This window comes from Maniola hyperantus, chromosome 3 (assembly GCF_902806685.2).
Source record: "Maniola hyperantus chromosome 3, iAphHyp1.2, whole genome shotgun sequence".
NCBI lineage: Eukaryota > Metazoa > Arthropoda > Insecta > Lepidoptera > Nymphalidae > Maniola > Maniola hyperantus.
The window spans coordinates 12,895,848-12,914,088 of record NC_048538.1 but is presented as its reverse complement, the minus strand read 5'-3'; the positions used below and the strand labels follow the sequence as shown (position 1 = coordinate 12,914,088).

The window sequence follows — 18,241 nt, the reverse complement described above, 5'->3', positions numbered from 1 at the left end:
CATTTGTACTTTAGAATTTTGAGAATACAGTGTTCCGAACTCAGCTTAATAAGTAGGAGGAGTGAATTACATACAAAGTTGCAGAGTTTGATTTCCAGATTAGATGCTGACAATGAGTCGTCTCACGACGAATCACTGGATTCCGAGAGTACCGCCGTTGACTGCACTGGTGATAAAAATGTTGCCAAGTGGAAGTTACATTTCAACGGACAGGGTGATCCGCGCAGTTTCATCGAACGCGTTGAGGAATATAAAAGATCTTATGGCGTTTCAGATGGAAAATTATTTGTTTCTGCATTTCATCTTTTTACAGGCCGAGCATTGTTATGGTACAGAGGCAACAAATGTCAAGTTTCGTCTTGGTCAGAATTGAAAACTTTATTTTTAGAGGAATTTGATGCAGTAGATTATGACTACAGGTTGCTAGGTGAAATTCGAGCAAGAACACAAGGCTCTGAAGAACCGGTGTCTATCTATTTCGCTGTAATGTTTTGCATGTTTTCAAGGTTGTCAACACCACTTTCCGAAGAACAAAAGTTACAAATTTTATTACATAATATTCGCCCTTTTTACTCAGAACAATTAGCTCTTGTTGACATTAAGTCTGTCGCAATGTTGAAGGAAAAGTGTCGCAAACTAGAGGCTGCGAGGCAGCGTTCCGCCTTATTTTCTGAGCCTACTAACAGTAAGGCAACTTTAAGTTCAGAGTTTGCTTACAAACAAGTGACAAAACAGATAAACACACTTTCAGTCACACCTGCACCTAAGGTTGATACAAGTAAAGGCACTGATTTTTCGAAAACAAATAAACAACTATGTTACAAGTGCGGCAAGGGTAACCATTCCTTTAAATTTTGCAGGACAGTTCCGAAATTTATTAGATGTTTTTCGTGTGGACGTCAGAACTTTACAGTAAAGACATGTCCAAGTTGTAGTAAAAAGGCGATTAGTAAACCCGCTCCGGACAAAAATTCAAAAAACTAATTAGTAAGAACTGTGCAGAGACACAAGTAAAGAACTTGGTCATTAACAACAAAACATCCCTTTTACCTGACACAGTTCTGTATTCAGTGGATAAACGAGACTTTAGGCCACATTTAAAGGTTTTTGTTGACGGTTTTGAGATTACAGGTTTACTAGATTCCGGTGCTTGCGCGTCAATTTTAGGTAACCAGGCGCACAAGGTTTTTTTGAAATTCGGTTATAAATTGCATAGCAGTGTTGATACCACATTTTCAGTGGCAAATGGAGACAAACTTGATTGCATGGGTTATATGTTTATTCCGATTACTTATAATTCCGTAACTCACATAATAAAATTTTTTGTAGTACCCTCTATAATAGCGGATGTTATTTTTGGCTGTGACTTTTGGAAAACATTTCAGTTAGCCCCTGGCATTTTTGATAATTTAGAATTAATTAAGGCACCTTCTCAATTTTACAATATTTGTGCGATTGATAATGAACAAATTCATACCATCACTTCTTTTGAAAACTTATCATCTCAACAGAAAGAATTAGCCCAGTCTGTAGTAAATAAATTTTTAGATATTTCTTCAGAGAAAATTGGATTGGGTAGAACAAAATTAATTGAACATGTTATTGACACCGGTGATGCTTTGCCAATAAAAATAAAACAATATCCACTTTCTCCCGAAAAGAAGGAAGCTTTAAGTAAAGAGTTAGATAGGATGCTGGAAATGGACGTAGTTACTCCGAGTGAAAGCCCTTGGAATAACCCAGCAATTTTAGTGAAAAAGGCAAATGGAGACTGGAGATTTTGCCTAGATTGCAGGAAATTAAATTCAGTGACAAAGGGGGATTCATACTCAATACCGTACATTCCACAAATTCTAGATAGCTTGAAAGAGGCAAGGTTTTTATCATCGATTGATTTAAGTTCAAGTTTCTGGCAAATTCCGTTAGCTAACGACTCTCAGGAAAAAACCAGTTTTACAGTTCCTGGTAGAGGGTTATTCAAATTTAAAGTCATGCCGTTTGGCCTATGCGGTGCACCAGCACGACAGCAGAGGTTAATGGACCAGTTATTTAATCAAAAATTTTGTAGTGATATTGAAAATGGAATAGTATTTTGTTATATAGATGATATTGTTATTTGTTCTGCTGATTTTGAAACCCATTTAATTTTATTAAACAGAGTTCTGGATAAACTAAAAATGGCTCAACTATCCATAAATTTTGATAAATGTAATTTTTTTAGAAACTCTTTGAAATATTTAGGGTATATAGTGGATGAATTTGGTTTACGCACAGATCCTGGAAAAGTTGCCGCAGTTTTGAACTTTCCGACCCCAAAAACTGCACAGGAGGTAAAGATTTTCCTAGGCACTTGTTCTTGGTACAGGCGCTTTATTAGGAATTTTTCAACCATCGCTGCACCACTCAATAGACTAACGAGTAAAGGAAAGAACGCACCTAAATTTGAGTGGAGCGAACAGGCAGAGGTAGCATTTAATACATTGAAGAATGCGTTGGTAACCGCACCTGTTCTTGCGGTACCGAATTTTGAAAAACCATTCAAAATACATTGTGATGCTTCTGCATATGGTGTTGGCGGTATGCTAACGCAAGAAACCGATGGTTGCGATCATCCCATTGCGTATGTCAGTAGGAGCCTAAATAAAAACGAAAGGAATTACAGCGCGACGGAACGCGAGGCTCTAGCTGTGATTTTTGCAGTGGAGAAATTTCAGGCTTATTTTGGTTCCAAGCCAGTCACAATTATCACAGACCATGCATCCCTAAAGTGGTTCTTAAATTTAGAAAATCCCTCAGGACGACTCGCCAGATGGGGTTGTAGATTATCACAGTATAATTTTGTTATCGAACATAGGAAGGGTTGTGATAATGTAGTTCCGGATACCTTGTCGAGACTCATACACGTAGATGTAGTTGGGGATCGTAATGATAACTCTAGTCAACAAGTTTTGGTAGATGACTGGTATGACAAAACATTTAATGGCTGTAAAATCAATCCAGCAAATTTTCCGAATTTTTGTATTTTGAACGATAAACTATATCGTTACAGTAAATGTAAATACCAGCTTCTCAGTGAGTTCGACTGGAAAGAGGTAGTCCACAAGAACGACATCCTTAGAATTATGCAACAAAACCATGCAGATGCAACTGCAGGTCATTTTGGTGTGTTCAAAACTCATCGCAGATTATCCCTCAGATATTTTTGGCGTGGTATGTATAAGGACGTGGTTGAGTACGTTAAGAATTGTGATACTTGCTCTGCGTATAAACACACGACATCAGCCACTCCAGGTCTGCTAGGGAAGCCTAAAGTCTGCGAGAGACCTTTTCAGGTCATTTCGGCTGATTTAGTCGGACCTTTGCCTAGGTCTAAATCAGGATTTACATTTCTTTTTGTGGTGACGTGTTGTTTTTCGAAATATACAATGTTGTTTCCGTTACGGCGTGCCACAGGTGCCGCTGTTGTTAAAGCGCTAGAGAATTTTGTATTTTTGAACCATAGTGTTCCAGAGACTGTGATTGTGGACAATGGGTCCCAATTTACAGGATCTGAATTCCGTAATCTCATTAAGCGTTATAATATTCCGAAATTACACTACACACCACTGTACACTCCGCAAGTTAACCTTGTTGAGAGGTACAATAAGGTTGTTATGACTGCTGTAGCCGCTTTTGTGAAAGATAACCACAGGTCCTGGGACGAAAACCTGTACAAGGTCCAGTTCGCCATAAACAGTGCGGTTAATGAATCCACTGGATTCTCCCCGTTCTTCCTTGTCCACGCTAGAGAACCGGTCTTAAATGGTTCCTTCTATAAGGACACGGATAAGGAGTACGAGGCCGGAATTCCAAGGGAGGAATACGCAGGAAAGTTTGGATCTTTGGAGGACATATTTGGTCAGGTTAGGAGAAATTTGTTTCAGGCTCATGCAGAGTATGCAACGCATTACAACTTAAGGCGTAGGTCTGCAAGCTATTCTGTTGGGGATATAGTGTGGAAAAAGACCTATCCACAAAGCGACGCTACAAATTTTTTCGCAGCTAAGCTGGCACCTAAGTATGAAAAGTGCAGGGTTGTCAAGGTTTTGTCACCTTTAGTTTATGAACTAGTTAGAGTAGCTGACAACCACCCAATAGGCACTTGGCATATTAAGGATATTAAGAAGTAGATATTTGCCATTACTTAGTTTGGTCTAAACTGTTTGAATATTTAAGTTATCAATATTCAATTAGGAATTTGTATGAGTGTAGTGATGTTCTGAATTAACAGTTACATTACCATGGTTCAGTTGAGGAGGAATGTAGTGGATGTATGTAGGGATGAATATGTGATGATTGGAATGTTTGTGGTAGACCAACCGGTTGAGAAAGTAAAAATGCAAATATCGTACTTTGGGGATAACGAAAAGGGGGGGGTTTGTGTTTTGTTTTCGTTTTCCTTCTAGATAATGGATCATTTCTGTTATTTTTCCGATTCTGTTCCGAGATCTATTTTCTAGGAGAGTTATTTCGTTTTTTTTTTCTCATATTCCGATTTTGATTCGGTTTTATTTTTCCGAATGGGATAGAGAACGGTTGCCATATCAGATGGACCCGTTCACAACCAGATTTTCCGTATTTGTTGAGTAACAAATATTAAGATGGTAGTTTAAAAGAGTGAACCACCGTAGGCCTAGACGCATTCTATCAGTCAGCTGAAGAATGATGCCAAGATGTTTCCACTCAAGTGTCTTAGACACCATGAAGTTTTTTTGTATATATTCTTTTTAGAAGTTAGGGTTGTGTAGTTAAGTATAATGTATAAAACCTTACACTGTTTTCAGCATATTTATTTTGTTAGACAATTTTCCTTGTTAGTAGTAGATGTGCGTTCACGCGTAACTTCTGTGTTTTTTTTGTTTGTTTGTTTCAGGCAAATTGTTAGTAGTTGTTGGATGACGCTGAGGGCAGCGTGGTTCAACCTGTTGAACCTTTTCGTAGGAGGGGAAGTATTGTGACGTTGTAAATTTTGAACTACTAATTAGCGTTTCGCTTTTAATTAAAATCTATTTTGTTCAAAGTATGTTGGTGCCACCTAGCATCAAGGTGCAGAACTACGCGTGGGTCGATGTTCAGAGTTCATTCGAGCCACAATAGATGGCGTTTGCTTCGTTGTCAATTGTCGTAAAAATAAAACAAAAATAATTAAATAAAACCATAATATCATTTGTTTATTGTTAAGTCATTAACAAAACGGTTCTTATAATATATCCTTAGGTTCCGCAAATATTCAAAAATGAATTGGCTTTATGATCAAACTAAATGAGAGCGGCCACACTCGGGTTGCGTCTGGCAACACCGATTGCTGAGATTTAGAATTTTCCTGGAGTCAACATGTGAAGACGAATTTTTTTCGTTCCAGGAAAATCTCACTTCTTTTCGCCCATGGCTTCGCCTGGAAAAATACAATAGTCATAAATTTTAGTCATCCTAACGTATTTTCAATGTTTCATCAGTTATGGTGAGTGAAAAATCAAGTAATGTGGATTCGACAAAATGGCGGTTTGGTTAGAGAAAATCCTAATCTCATGATTTCTTTCAGTTCCAGTTATTTTAACTTCCTAAATAAATGAGGATAATGGGTTGTGGGTGGACTTCTGAAAACCATTGGTGGCCAGGAGTTCAATAGGGTTTACGTTTACGATTTAGTTTACGTTTTTTTAATTTTACGTTTACGTTTTACGTTTAGCTTCAGTTTTCCGTTTGCGTTTCCGTTTTTAGTTTTCGGTTTTCGTATTTATTTCTTTTGCACATTCACGTTGGCAACTTAATTTCTATGGATAAGACTTGGAGAAAATCTTTGTAAGGAAACATTTCGGTTGTGAAGAATCAAGTTAAATCGAGTTTTGGGAGCTTGGCCGATGCCGTCCAGCTACCTTGCAGTCTTCGCACCTACAAGTAAGCAAATGTTTGTATCCTGGGACAGTTTAGTGAACCTTCTTAGTGTATGTGTACAGTAAGAACCCTGTCTTTACTACTGAGCTTTTATTTTGAAACAATTTTATGAATTTTACTGTGTCATTGTCTATTCCATGCCAATGGCATCTTAAATTTAAAACATAGATCTTATGTACTATCTACCTAAGTCATTCTAATGTATCTAAATTAAGTCTTGGCATTAAGCTAGAATAACTAAGCATTATTAGCCATCATTCTGTATTAAGCGACCCCGGTAAAAGTTACATTAAAAACAATTTTGCCTAACATCTAGCAAATTTCATTTATAACACCTCATATGCATTACAAGGGAGTCGACGGCTAGCTTCTATTCTTTACTAGGTAGATAGATCAAGTAAAGTAAATTAAAATTATTTTTTTTTCCTCTAATCTTTGTAAGGTGGTAGATTATTCCGTATCCGGGTATATTTCTATTCCGCCCGATTTACCACCCTTACAGTTTGATGGTTTGTTGGTTTGTCCTTTAGTCACGTCGCAACGGAGCAACGAATTGATGTGATTTTTTGTTTGACCTGGAGAGGCTACTTTTATCCTGGAATATTTATCCCGGAAAATCAAAGAGTTCCCACGGGATTTTGAAAAAATTAAATCTACGCGTACGATATCGCGAGCATCAGCTAGTATTAAATAAAATTTCTGTCTCTTTAATGAGTAAATTTTGATAAAAAACTCACCATATTAGGTATTTTCTCTATGTTTCAACTGTCATGTCTAAAGTTACACACAGAGCAACTATGGCGAATCCTTTCTCAAAATTAACGCATAATATTATTTCATCGTCGTATTCGTTTGGTTCACTTTTTTCCAGATACGCTCTCAAATAACTTCGGTTAAAAAAATGTAATCATAACATTTTAAGACTCTTATTAGCTGTATTTCGAATACACACAGGGAAAAATAATATCGCGTTGAAATTTCCTATATCTATGTAATATGGGAGAGGACCGCCCGATGCATTCATGGTGTAGATCAACGCATACGATTACCCGGTTAGCGCCACAGGTGGCGAATAACATTTTTCAGAACGGCCCATTGCCTGGGTTGGGTTTAATTCGGCTTTTCGCCTGACGATTCGCAGTTTGTTTTTATTGACCGTTTTAGGATTTGGGATATATTTTTGGTAGTGATTTTATTTGGAAATTAATTCTGCTTTCTACAGGCTATACAGTTTAGAGGATCTTTCAAATATTGTGAGCTATTACTGGTTATTAGATTTGCGTAGAGTTATTAGTCTGATTCTGGGAGAGGGGGGTCATGTGAATCATTTTTAGCTCTCAGCTGTCTGCCAATTTTACCTACTTGCATGTTTCATAGCAGCAGTCTACAATTACTTAGTTCCAATCTGGAAACTAGTTTTTAATGTTTACAGACATCATCATCATCATCAAACCATAACCGTACGGGTCTCGTCACAGAATAAGAAGAGTTTTGGCAGAAGTCCACTACGCTGGCCAAAACTTCACACACCTTTACAACTTTAACATTATAGAGAACTCTCAGGCATACAGATTTCCTCGCGATGTTTTTCTTTATCGTTGAAGATATGTTGAAAAGCATATAATTTAGCATAGTTAGAGCTGAGTGCCCGGGATCGAACCCCCGTCCTCCCGAATAGTAGGCCAACGTTTTAGCCACTAGGCTATCACCAATTGTAAATGTTTACAGTAAGTGGAACTAAAATTTTTGTTATGGAAATCGTGTTTTACACCCGCACATTTTACTTTTGACGGATGCTTGAAACTCTTTAAAATTCCATATAGAGCCGTGTACCTAATTCACAGCAGGGAGGGGCTTTAAATAATTATTGCTCGGCTGACAAATTGCCTGCAAAGCCTACGTGTCGTTGGTACAATTTGATACAATTTTCACCGCCTTTCCACGTACGGGCCGACAGATTTGCATATGTGCGGGGTGAGCTTATGCAAATATTTTTTTACGTACTGTTTACGTACTCCGGAAAAGGAAACACCGGGTGTTTTAAAAAGATTTAAACCTTTTGTCGGATCATTAAGTGCAAAACTAATTTGGTTACCTTTGAAATGTGTTAAACCTTTGTACCGGATAATTACAGTAGGGTAACCGTCCCCGTAACGTGATATGCAGATTTCCACGGGCTTGTTGATTTTTCTAAAGACTTTTCCTTTTATTTTTATTAAATTCTCTTGAATATTAGAGAACCTGACCTATATTATAATTTTTTTTCTTTCTTTTAATCATCATAAGGAATGTTTCACCGGTCTGCTTAGCGAAAAACTACGAAGGTTTGCATCCGTATTCTTGTCAATAAGTAATGGTAATAATCCGAATGTGTGTGTTGGTTTTTGGTTTGTTCATTTGTTCTTCAATGATGTCGCAACAGAGCAACGGATCGACGTGCTTTTTTGCATAAGTGGTATAGTTAAAAACCTGGAGAATGGTATAATGCTATTGAAATATAATACTGGGATATATAAACAAAAGATTTCGCGTGGGATTTTAAAAAACCTAAATCCACGTGGACAAAGTCGTAGGCATCTACTAGTTTTAAAATAAATAAATAAAACCTGTAGAGTACCTACGATCATTTTATTCGAGATTTTTTAATTTTCGCCGTAGAAAGAGGGCGTAACTTCTCAGCGATATTGAGCATGTGGGAATCGTCGAAATTAAATTTTCTTTGTTTTCCTATTCTGTGGGCTGGCGTTATTAAATTTCCTTGTGTTTTTTAACAGAGGCGTATCATTAGATTGAGGGTTTCCGTCAAGAGGAAATTGTGGCGGCGAGGGGAGCGGCGTTGAGCACCTAAACATATTGAAAAAATAAAAATCCCGGCTACTTACGAAATGCGACAGAAATGTTGCTCTACTAGTAGCACCTACTAATATTAAAATGATAACTAAATATAGAATGTTTTCAGATTTTGTTAGCATCATCATCAACCGATAGATGTCCACGGCTGGACATAGGTTCCTTGTAGGGACTTCCACACACCACAGTCTTGCGCCGCCTGAATTCAGCGGCTCCCTGCAACTCATCTGATGTCGTCCATCCACCTAGTGGGAGGGTCTTCCAACGCTGCGTCTTCCGGTGCGAGGTCGCCATTCCAGCACCTTGGGACCCCAACGTCTATCGGTTTTACGAACTATGTGCCCTGCCCATTGCCACTTCTTCACAACCCGTTGAGCTATGCCGGTTACTCTAGTTCTCCTACGGATCTTCTCATTTCTGATTTGATCACGTAGAGGAACTCCAAGCATAGCTCTCTCATTCGCCTGCTGAGTGACTCTGAGCTTTCTTATGAGGCTCATAGTTAGCGACTGTGTCTGGGATCCATATGTCATCACTGGCAACACGCATTGTTAGCATCAAATTTTAATAAGATAATGGTTGTCACATTATTAAATTAAGGTCAACTATAGGGTAAGAAGGTCAGGGTCAAAAAGTGTCATTTACACTTTTGGCCAGATGAGTTTTTAATATGACTTAAAAATAATTTTTCGATATTTGAATACATTTGGTTCAAAAACAAGATTTTAAAAATGTTTCATAGTTTCTAAAGTCACTTTGTGGTCAAAAAAAAATTTACTTTGTAAATTACACTACACATAAAAAGTTTTTCTCAATTTTTGATCAGAAAGGAATAGTGTACTTAGTTAACAATGTTATCGTTTGTGTTCGATAATTAATTATGTTTGTCTCGCATGTCTAGTTTTCAGGTAGATTATTTTTAAAAAAATATTTTTATAATGATATAATATCTAGGTAATAAGTAAGTAGTTGTATATTATAAAAAGAGATGTTGAAAAGAGAAAAGTTGGAAAAAAGCAGTAGTTAAACTCTAAGTTAATAACATTGAAGTAGAGTGCCTTTCAAGTCGAATCCACCTCAAAAAGACGCTTGAAGTGGTCTCGCGGTACAAATATCGCCGCGACGAATTTCAACACTGGCTTTGGGAATTTCACCTTAAATATACATATTACATTACGTGAAATTGCCCATTTTTTCCACTCTCCACCCTAGCAATTAGGGTAGCTTGTGTATAAATATTGCATAGCCCTCATTAATGTGCGTGTTCGGTTCAGTATCTATATATTTTTATGGTTCGCTTTTTGGCCGGCGTCTATAAGAAACTGCGTCGTGGGATGTAATGAATAATTAAGACATGTTGAACAAGGAGAGTGGCAGTTGCTTTTCGCTCGGATTTCTTAAGAATTTGTAAAGTGGAGAAACATTAAGGGTTGTATACTTACCTGCGGCTTTTTGAATGATCGTGATTTAAAAATGATCCTATAAAATCAGGAAATTATGAATGAATGTTGAGTATTGATTTTATTGTGATGTAGAATTTTCCATAAAGGGTGCAGTCATATTTTGTCACAATAGAACATTAATCTCTAAATTAATTAAAATTTGTATATAAGAACAAAGTTAAAAATAGGACTTGTAATGGAAACCATGGAAAACCCTTTGTGTATAAGATATTTGACACTTACCTTGATCACTAGGCGACGGCAGTCGATGCCTTAATGATGCCTGAAATAAACAAAACATAATTTTAGTTTCTATAAATATTACTCAATAAACAGAAAGCAATTTAATAACGTCAATTAAGAGAGTGGCATTTATTAAAAAAATCATTTATCACGCCCAAAAATTTCAACTTTAATTAGTTTAAAATTAAATTTTTCGCATCGAATGATTAAGAACCCGCCTTCCGAGATTGCATTTCGACAATTAACGCATTAAGACTTCGCTCGCCAATAAAGAGCAACTCTCTCTTAATTAACGGTCCCTGTTAAAAATTGAGTACAAATTCAAGTAGCAAATCTCTCCCCAGCTAGGGGATCTAGTGAATGGCCCGTAATATTTTAGTTTGCTTGAAACAAAACGCGTCTCGGCCGAGGGGTTGAGGAGCTGTCACGTAGACACAATAAGCCTTTTAATTCGATTCGTCAAGACGGACGCAGGAGACAAAGGCCCGGAGTTATCATTCAATGGGGCACTCTTACCTTTTCTTATTACTTCGCTTCGGTTTTCTTTTGAGATGTCAAGTGGCCACACATGAGATAGCGAAGCGTGCGATGAATCTCAAGATATACGCTGGTTCAGAAGACCTTACCTACCTTACTTACGATATACTCTTACCTTAGTTATCATCGTCTAACTTAATAAACATCTAAGTATTTTCATGATGTATGTGGAGATATCGCATATTTTGTAATCATTGAAGTGACGATATAATAATTGCATAGAGCTTTAAATACTCTAAAAGTTCCTTTTAATCAAATCCTAGTTATTTCATATATGATGTCGATATTTTTTTTGATTGTGTGAGGAGTAAAATAATGTATTATATTATATTATATTATATTTAATTGTAAGACCGGTTAAACCACTTGTTTATCGGACTGTTCCCGACCGGGATAAAAAGTCTTGTCCTTTCCCGGGATGTAAGCTAACTCTGTACCAAATTTCATCAAAATCGGTTAAACTGTTGGGCCGTGAAAAGCTAGCGGACAGACAGACACACTTTCGCATTTATAATATTAAGTATGGAAGTATGGTTAATGAATTAAATAAATAATGAAGTCTCTTTCCTTAAATTCACTTGATTCAGTTGTTACCACAGTCACATAAGTTCTAGTCAAAGGTTTCTCTTTATCTATGACTATCATTGCAGTAAGTCAGTCAGTTTAACCATGTTGGAGTTGAAACTACAGATATGTGTTAATCTCGAAATATATTGTAAGCTGCAATATCTTGTGTAGCGGTGCCCGGAGTGCACTTGATCCCGTGTGTCGCCGTGACCCGACTGCCGATTCGCGGCTAACAGGTTTATTTGTTACCACCGCTCTTTAAACTACCCCTTAATGTATCTATGTACATTGTCAACACTATAACGATGACTTACGCTGAGTTGTTCGATACAATTCAAAAATTTAAGTGGGATTAAACTAATTTAATCACAAGACTCCATAGAATTCTTGGGATTAAATTAGTTTAATCGCCACTTAAATTTTGAAATTTGTTACAAACAACTCAGCGTAAGCCTGTGAGATAAAACGTGTTTAGGTAAATGAAGTCCAGCTGACCCGTTATGGCATCGCTCAGGTGAATTTTTGCGAATACTTTCTCAAGTCGCTTTTCCACCAGAGATGTGCGATGTAGTGTAGATGTAAGAAGTTAAAGCTAAGCTACAAAAATATGTGTCTATTTTCATCAAAGCTAAGTTGTGTATCTGAGCGTGTAAATGCAGATGTGCACTGTACAAGATAGCTATGTGAGAAACTAAAGTACCTACTATTCATTTGACTCTGCTCCATACTTCCCACAAGTACACCACTTGCGCGTCCCTAGCACGCATGGTTAGCTCGTATCCTTAGCTCGCATCCCTCGCCTCAACTATAGTACCTATATAAAAAACTTAGCTTCAGCTAAGCAATGCTGCAAAAATCAAGCGATCTTATTGGAGGGTTTGATACACATCCACGTTTTAGCAAGTAGCACATCTCTTAAGAAAGGCGCCCTAAACAAAGGTCATTTGCGTGGTTATTTCATCGAAAAAGCGTTACAAAAGCTAGGACAAAGGTGTGTCGAAACTCACACTACATTCACAAATGGGTCAGATTCTGAGGACTAAAATCGATGCCAAGGTTAATAAGTTCCAGTTGCATGACCAGCAGTTAAAGTTAAGTTACAGTTACCGTTAAACATTGATCACCAATATAATATAGTAAAGTGGGTTACACAAGTTAATATTACTAATACTACCACGACTAAGGTTAAAGGTATTTTTTTTGTACAGAACAGAATTAATAAAACAATGTGAAAATTATTTTGTTTTGTCAAATTTTAACGGTACACATAACTTAACTTTAACCACCTAAGACTTATTTTGTTATCACTAATGCCACAGAATATATAATCTAATGCCTACAGTCATAAATTTATCCTTAATCTAAGATTACAGTATTCGCCTCACTGACACCTGGCTGTAAAATTGTCGCTATAATATATTTTATAGATACCACCACCTATATTTCACAGACAAAATAGTCTTCAAATGTCGTTCAACTAATAATTACTACAATAAAACAGAATGTTAATACATCATAGATCTTAATTTCAGTCGTCGCCCGCGATTCTCCATCGTAATTAACACTCTTGCCATTAGTGTTATTAAAGTTCTCTTTTCGCGAACATGCTTTTGTGTTATTAACGCGCTCGTTTAAGTTATTTAGATAACAGATATCTTAAATTAAAATAGTATTCACGTCACCAGTGCTGTACAGTTTAGATTTGTGGTTAGAGTAGGCATTAGTTAGGTAGTAATAGGTAGTTAGGTAGTATTAGGTGGTACTTATTTATTGGCAGGTTATAATGAATAGCATTGAGATACAAATAGGGTAATCAGTACTTTAATCTCTCTAATGCATGCCACGAAGGCTTGTAGGCTTGTGAGGTCTCAGAAGAGCTAATTACCGCGAAAGACGCAGGATCTCTCTTCTCGAAATTCTCTTACCAAATTAAGAATTTTAAGGTTTTAGTTAGAGCTAGAATCTGTAATTCTAATAGCTAATTTTTACCAACATCTTTTATGGGAATCATCCAAACATCCAAACTAAAAAAAACTATATAAACTTGTTTCTAAAAAATATTTTCTTATTTATAACAATTATGGATAAACAATAATAGGATAGCAAGAAAAAATAAAATTTCGGATAATGTCGCATTAATCACTCTATAATTAAATGGCCGTTAAATCACGCTAATTGCGAACTCATGGCTCTTTTGTTTTTATTTGCGTTCCAATTTTTTTTCACCACAAAGCTTTATTCTGAATGGAATTCCTTTATTTGCCGCGGCCTGTTTACAAACAGCCACGACAAAGGATATTCAAAAATTATAACCAGTATAAATTAAAAAGAATTGAAGATAATGTTTTATAGGCGAAAGGGGTGGCAGCTATAATTTTGTTAGAGTTATACCTATCTCGACAATAGCGCTATCATTATCGTTTTGTACTATGTTGTTTGTTAGGTTTGGTGAACGTACTTGTCGTCGTCATCAACTGATGCTGGACACATTTTTCTTATCGGCCGGCGATGGGTTGGTGATAATGATGGCGATATGAATGGAATTTTTTGGTATTTATTTGAAATCTAACAATAATTCTTTAACTGATAATATAAGTTTATTCGATGCAACCAGATTAAGTTTTCATGATTCCTCAAGATTAAACGTATGCCTACGTACAGTGCTATCCTAGCAAGAAAAAATAAAATTTCGGATAATGTCGCATTAATCACTCTATAATTAAATGGCCGTTAAATCACGCTAATTGCGAACTCATGGCTCTTTTGTTTTTATTTGCGTTCCAATTTTTTTTCACCACAAAGCTTTATTCTGAATGGAATTCCTTTATTTGCCGCGGCCTGTTTACAAACAGCCACGACAAAGGATATTCAAAAATTATAACCAGTATAAATTAAAAAGAATTGAAGATAATGTTTTATAGGCGAAAGGGGTGGCAGCTATAATTTTGTTAGAGTTATACCTATCTCGACAATAGCGCTATCATTATCGTTTTGTACTATGTTGTTTGTTAGGTTTGGTGAACGTACTTGTCGTCGTCATCAACTGATGCTGGACACATTTTTCTTATCGGCCGGCGATGGGTTGGTGATAATGATGGCGATATGAATGGAATTTTTTGGTATTTATTTGAAATCTAACAATAATTCTTTAACTGATAATATAAGTTTATTCGATGCAACCAGATTAAGTTTTCATGATTCCTCAAGATTAAACGTATGCCTACGTACAGTGGCGCGCAAGTCATAGAGGCATAAATGCACTGCTTACCCCAGTTGTAATAGCTCAATGCATATTTTTCATTATGAACTGCCAGTGAACAGGTTCCTACCTAACTTATGCTACACTGGCTTCAAGCCCTGTGCACGCCACTGCCTACGTAGTTACCTACATACATTACATTACAATTATCTAAACAGAAAATGAGTCGCCTTACATTAATTTAATGGCTGAAAAGAAATCTTTGATCGTGCCGCAGGAAGTGGCTGCCTCCGGTCTCATTGTCCGGCTCTCCGACACGCTGTGGTCACCCCAGCCTCATCGTCTTAATTGTTTTCTTTTACAAAGCACTCACGCCACAATGCATAATGACACCATCAATGCTTTGATCTTGTCACAATGATTTGAGTGGAAATGGCTCGTGTTCTGCGATATAAATATTCCACTAGATGTGGCGCTTCATCATGTTCCAACGAACATCGACGCCCGCACTCCTAGCAATCGTAATCGGCTTTAGACGCAGTTCTTTTGTAAAAATTAAACTTGCATGCTAACTCTAAATTATCATTCACATATTATTATGTAGCTTAATTATTCTGTTTATATGCTAAGGTAGTCTGTTCTAACGTATCTATATTCGTGGAAACAGACTGCGTCTAAAGCGGACTACGATTGACAGGAGTGCGGATACCGATGTTCATTGGGATATGTTGGTACTATGAAGCGCCCCATCTAGTGAAACATTTACATCGCTGCTCATTATAATATAAAGAATCAGTACTGTGCTTGCTTGTAACTGCTCTAGATACTACGAGTAATTATTCGATATAATATGGCAGGCTACGAGTGTGCTTGTTGATTTGTCTTTTTTTGCGAATTTACTGAGCAACGGATCTTTTTAGCACGACTGTACTTAGTTAAAGAGTTGTAGAGTTATTTTTTATCCGGTTTTATACGAGTAACCCAAATCACGTGGATGAATTTCGTGGAAATAACCTAGACTTAGATAAATGGTTGGCTATATTGACTAAACTTTACAACAGTACGGCACATACATAAAATGTTTCATGTGACTTAAGTACTTTATGTGATTTATGGCTGCTTTGTGTTCATACCGGAACATTACGTGGTAGAGCCCTGAGCAAATGTATCTAGCAGTGTAATGTTATGAAACTCAAACGTTCTCAATCCTCTGAAAGCGTATTCATCCACGTCCCAACTTGAGGACACGTGACGTTTTGAACGGGCACAAAACAAAACACAAATTACGTGGCGATACGTCCATCTGTGTGCGGCGGTTAAGCTGGCTGGCGCGAGTGTGTGCGTGCGCCTGAATTAGACGCGAAACTTTCAAAGTTTTCCCAAATTTCTGCCCCCACGCCCCTCCCCGGATCGATACGAGCCGAGCGAGTAAGCGCCTCGCATCTCCACCATGAAAATATCGGACAAGATTCCTCTACACCAGGACGTGTTTTGTGGCGATAATTACGACCCAGTGTGTTATTTTCAGGCATTAATACTGCGGTAAAAGATAAGTCTTTATTAAAACGAGGTCATGAACAAGGAGGTCTTAGAGGAAAACTTGGCGGCTGTTGTACTGTTAGTGCCTCACATTACTATAAGGATCTGTTATCACAACCCATGTTGTGAATGCGAAGGTGTGTTTGTTTGTTGGTTTGTCCTTTAATCACGTTACAATGAACAATGGATCGACGTAATTTTTTGTGTTAATATTATTTTAAGACCTGGAGAGTGACATAAGCTACTCTTTATGCTGAAAAATTAAATCCACGCGGACTCATCAGCTAGGTATGTATCATCATTATAATAAATCTCATTTTGCTGGTTAATCAGTGTTTCTTCATTATACATAATATGTATTATAATATTTAGTAGAAATTTTATAGCATGAGAGAGCAGGGGCGAAAAAAGAAAACCAATACTGAAATTGGGACAAAGATATTATTATTACTGTTACGTGAAATAGCTTGTACTGTACTGAACACGCCGCGTCGACCAATAACAACCCATGCCAACTGTCAACGCGCAAAACAGGAACGACAAGCGAAAATTGGGCGCAAGATAGCTCGGGCGTTGTTTATCATTAATTGAAGGCTTTGCGATGATCTTGAGAGCGCCTCGAGGCCGGAGGGCGACACTCTTGGGAGATATCGGCTGGTCAATCGCGTTGACAGCGACCCTCCGGCTTCTAGTGGCCTGCGAGGTGGGAAAAGCTACCGCCTGACACTACTTAACGAACGGGGCAGAGCCGGGAATTTTCTTGAGTGCTTGTTAATGTTTTATGGGCGGCACTTTTTCAAAGTAGTCAACAGAATGACGCGTTAAGTTAACCTACATAATTTAACACGATTCCCTTCAGAAGCGTCGATTGACGATTCCATTTTTATAACAACTTTATGAGCGGTCAACGCACCCTTGTAATGATGGACGTATCATTTCAAACTAAATTTTAATTCCGGATTGGCTGTAAAAAGTCGGAGCGGAAAAGTTATATGATTTATAACAATTAATATTTGAAATATTGACAGTATTAAGGGAAATGGCCGACAGCCGACAAATCATGTAAAAACCGCCCCGGAAAGAGGAAGCACTGGCCCGCTGCTTCGGGACTTTATTTGGAAATGGAAAGTCTGAAAAATAAACGACAGCGAACGCGGGGGGATGATTTATACGGAGCGGCTAGTGTGCGCGGGCTCGATTATCGGAATGATATTTCTCGATATTAAAGTGTTGCCAAGAGGACCGTGGACAATATGACCCGAGGAAGATTTATAGGCCAATTCAATATGACGTCGACGGCCGTTACGATTATTTCATTATATTGTCGGCGCCGTAAAAACTGTTAGCATTTTATTTTATTGCTGGTTCGCGGGCGAATTTTTATTTCAATATTTTATTGCGTTGTAAAACAGGGCTACGGAGTTTGGCTTTGACAATTTGAGTGCATCGCCGGTTTGTGGCCCAAAGTTGTTTCGACAGAGCTTTTGGTTGGTTAACTGAAATAAAATACTCGTAGCTCGACTCTTTGCGACGTAAATATTTATTTCTAAACTAAATTGTGCGCTCATTTATAGTTTGCTGATTTTATTCTTATATAAGTAATCCTTCATAATATCAATGGATATACTCTTGTTTTCCCGAGAACATAGTGAGTTAATGTGCACGAGGGTTTTAAGAAAGGCATGTCGCATGATTTGTGTGTCTCGACGGAGTCGTAAGTAGGGACCCATGTCGATTGCATATGCTTTACGCAAAGAAAAAGTATAATATTATGAACTTTTTTATTTTGATTAAGGCGATTACTATACCTAATACTATACTGAATCACGTCACGCGCAAAATGTAGCGATTTTGAAGCTACTGAAAAATATTTTTCGTTGCTACGTAGGTACATATAACATGCAATGCAGGCTTGCCTCTAATGTGCAAT

At 37.4% G+C, this 18,241-nt stretch overlaps 1 long non-coding RNA gene across 1 annotated transcript in view; it reads right to left on the bottom strand.

Moving 5' to 3' along the window:
- Nucleotides 1–18,241, bottom strand: part of LOC138404705 (uncharacterized) — a 211,530-nt gene that overhangs the window by 62,250 nt on the left and 131,039 nt on the right. Inside the window, exon 3 of the long non-coding RNA XR_011238527.1 lies at nt 10,470–10,509. This is a non-coding gene — a long non-coding RNA (uncharacterized lncRNA). The remainder of the gene's footprint in view (nt 1–10,469; nt 10,510–18,241) is intronic.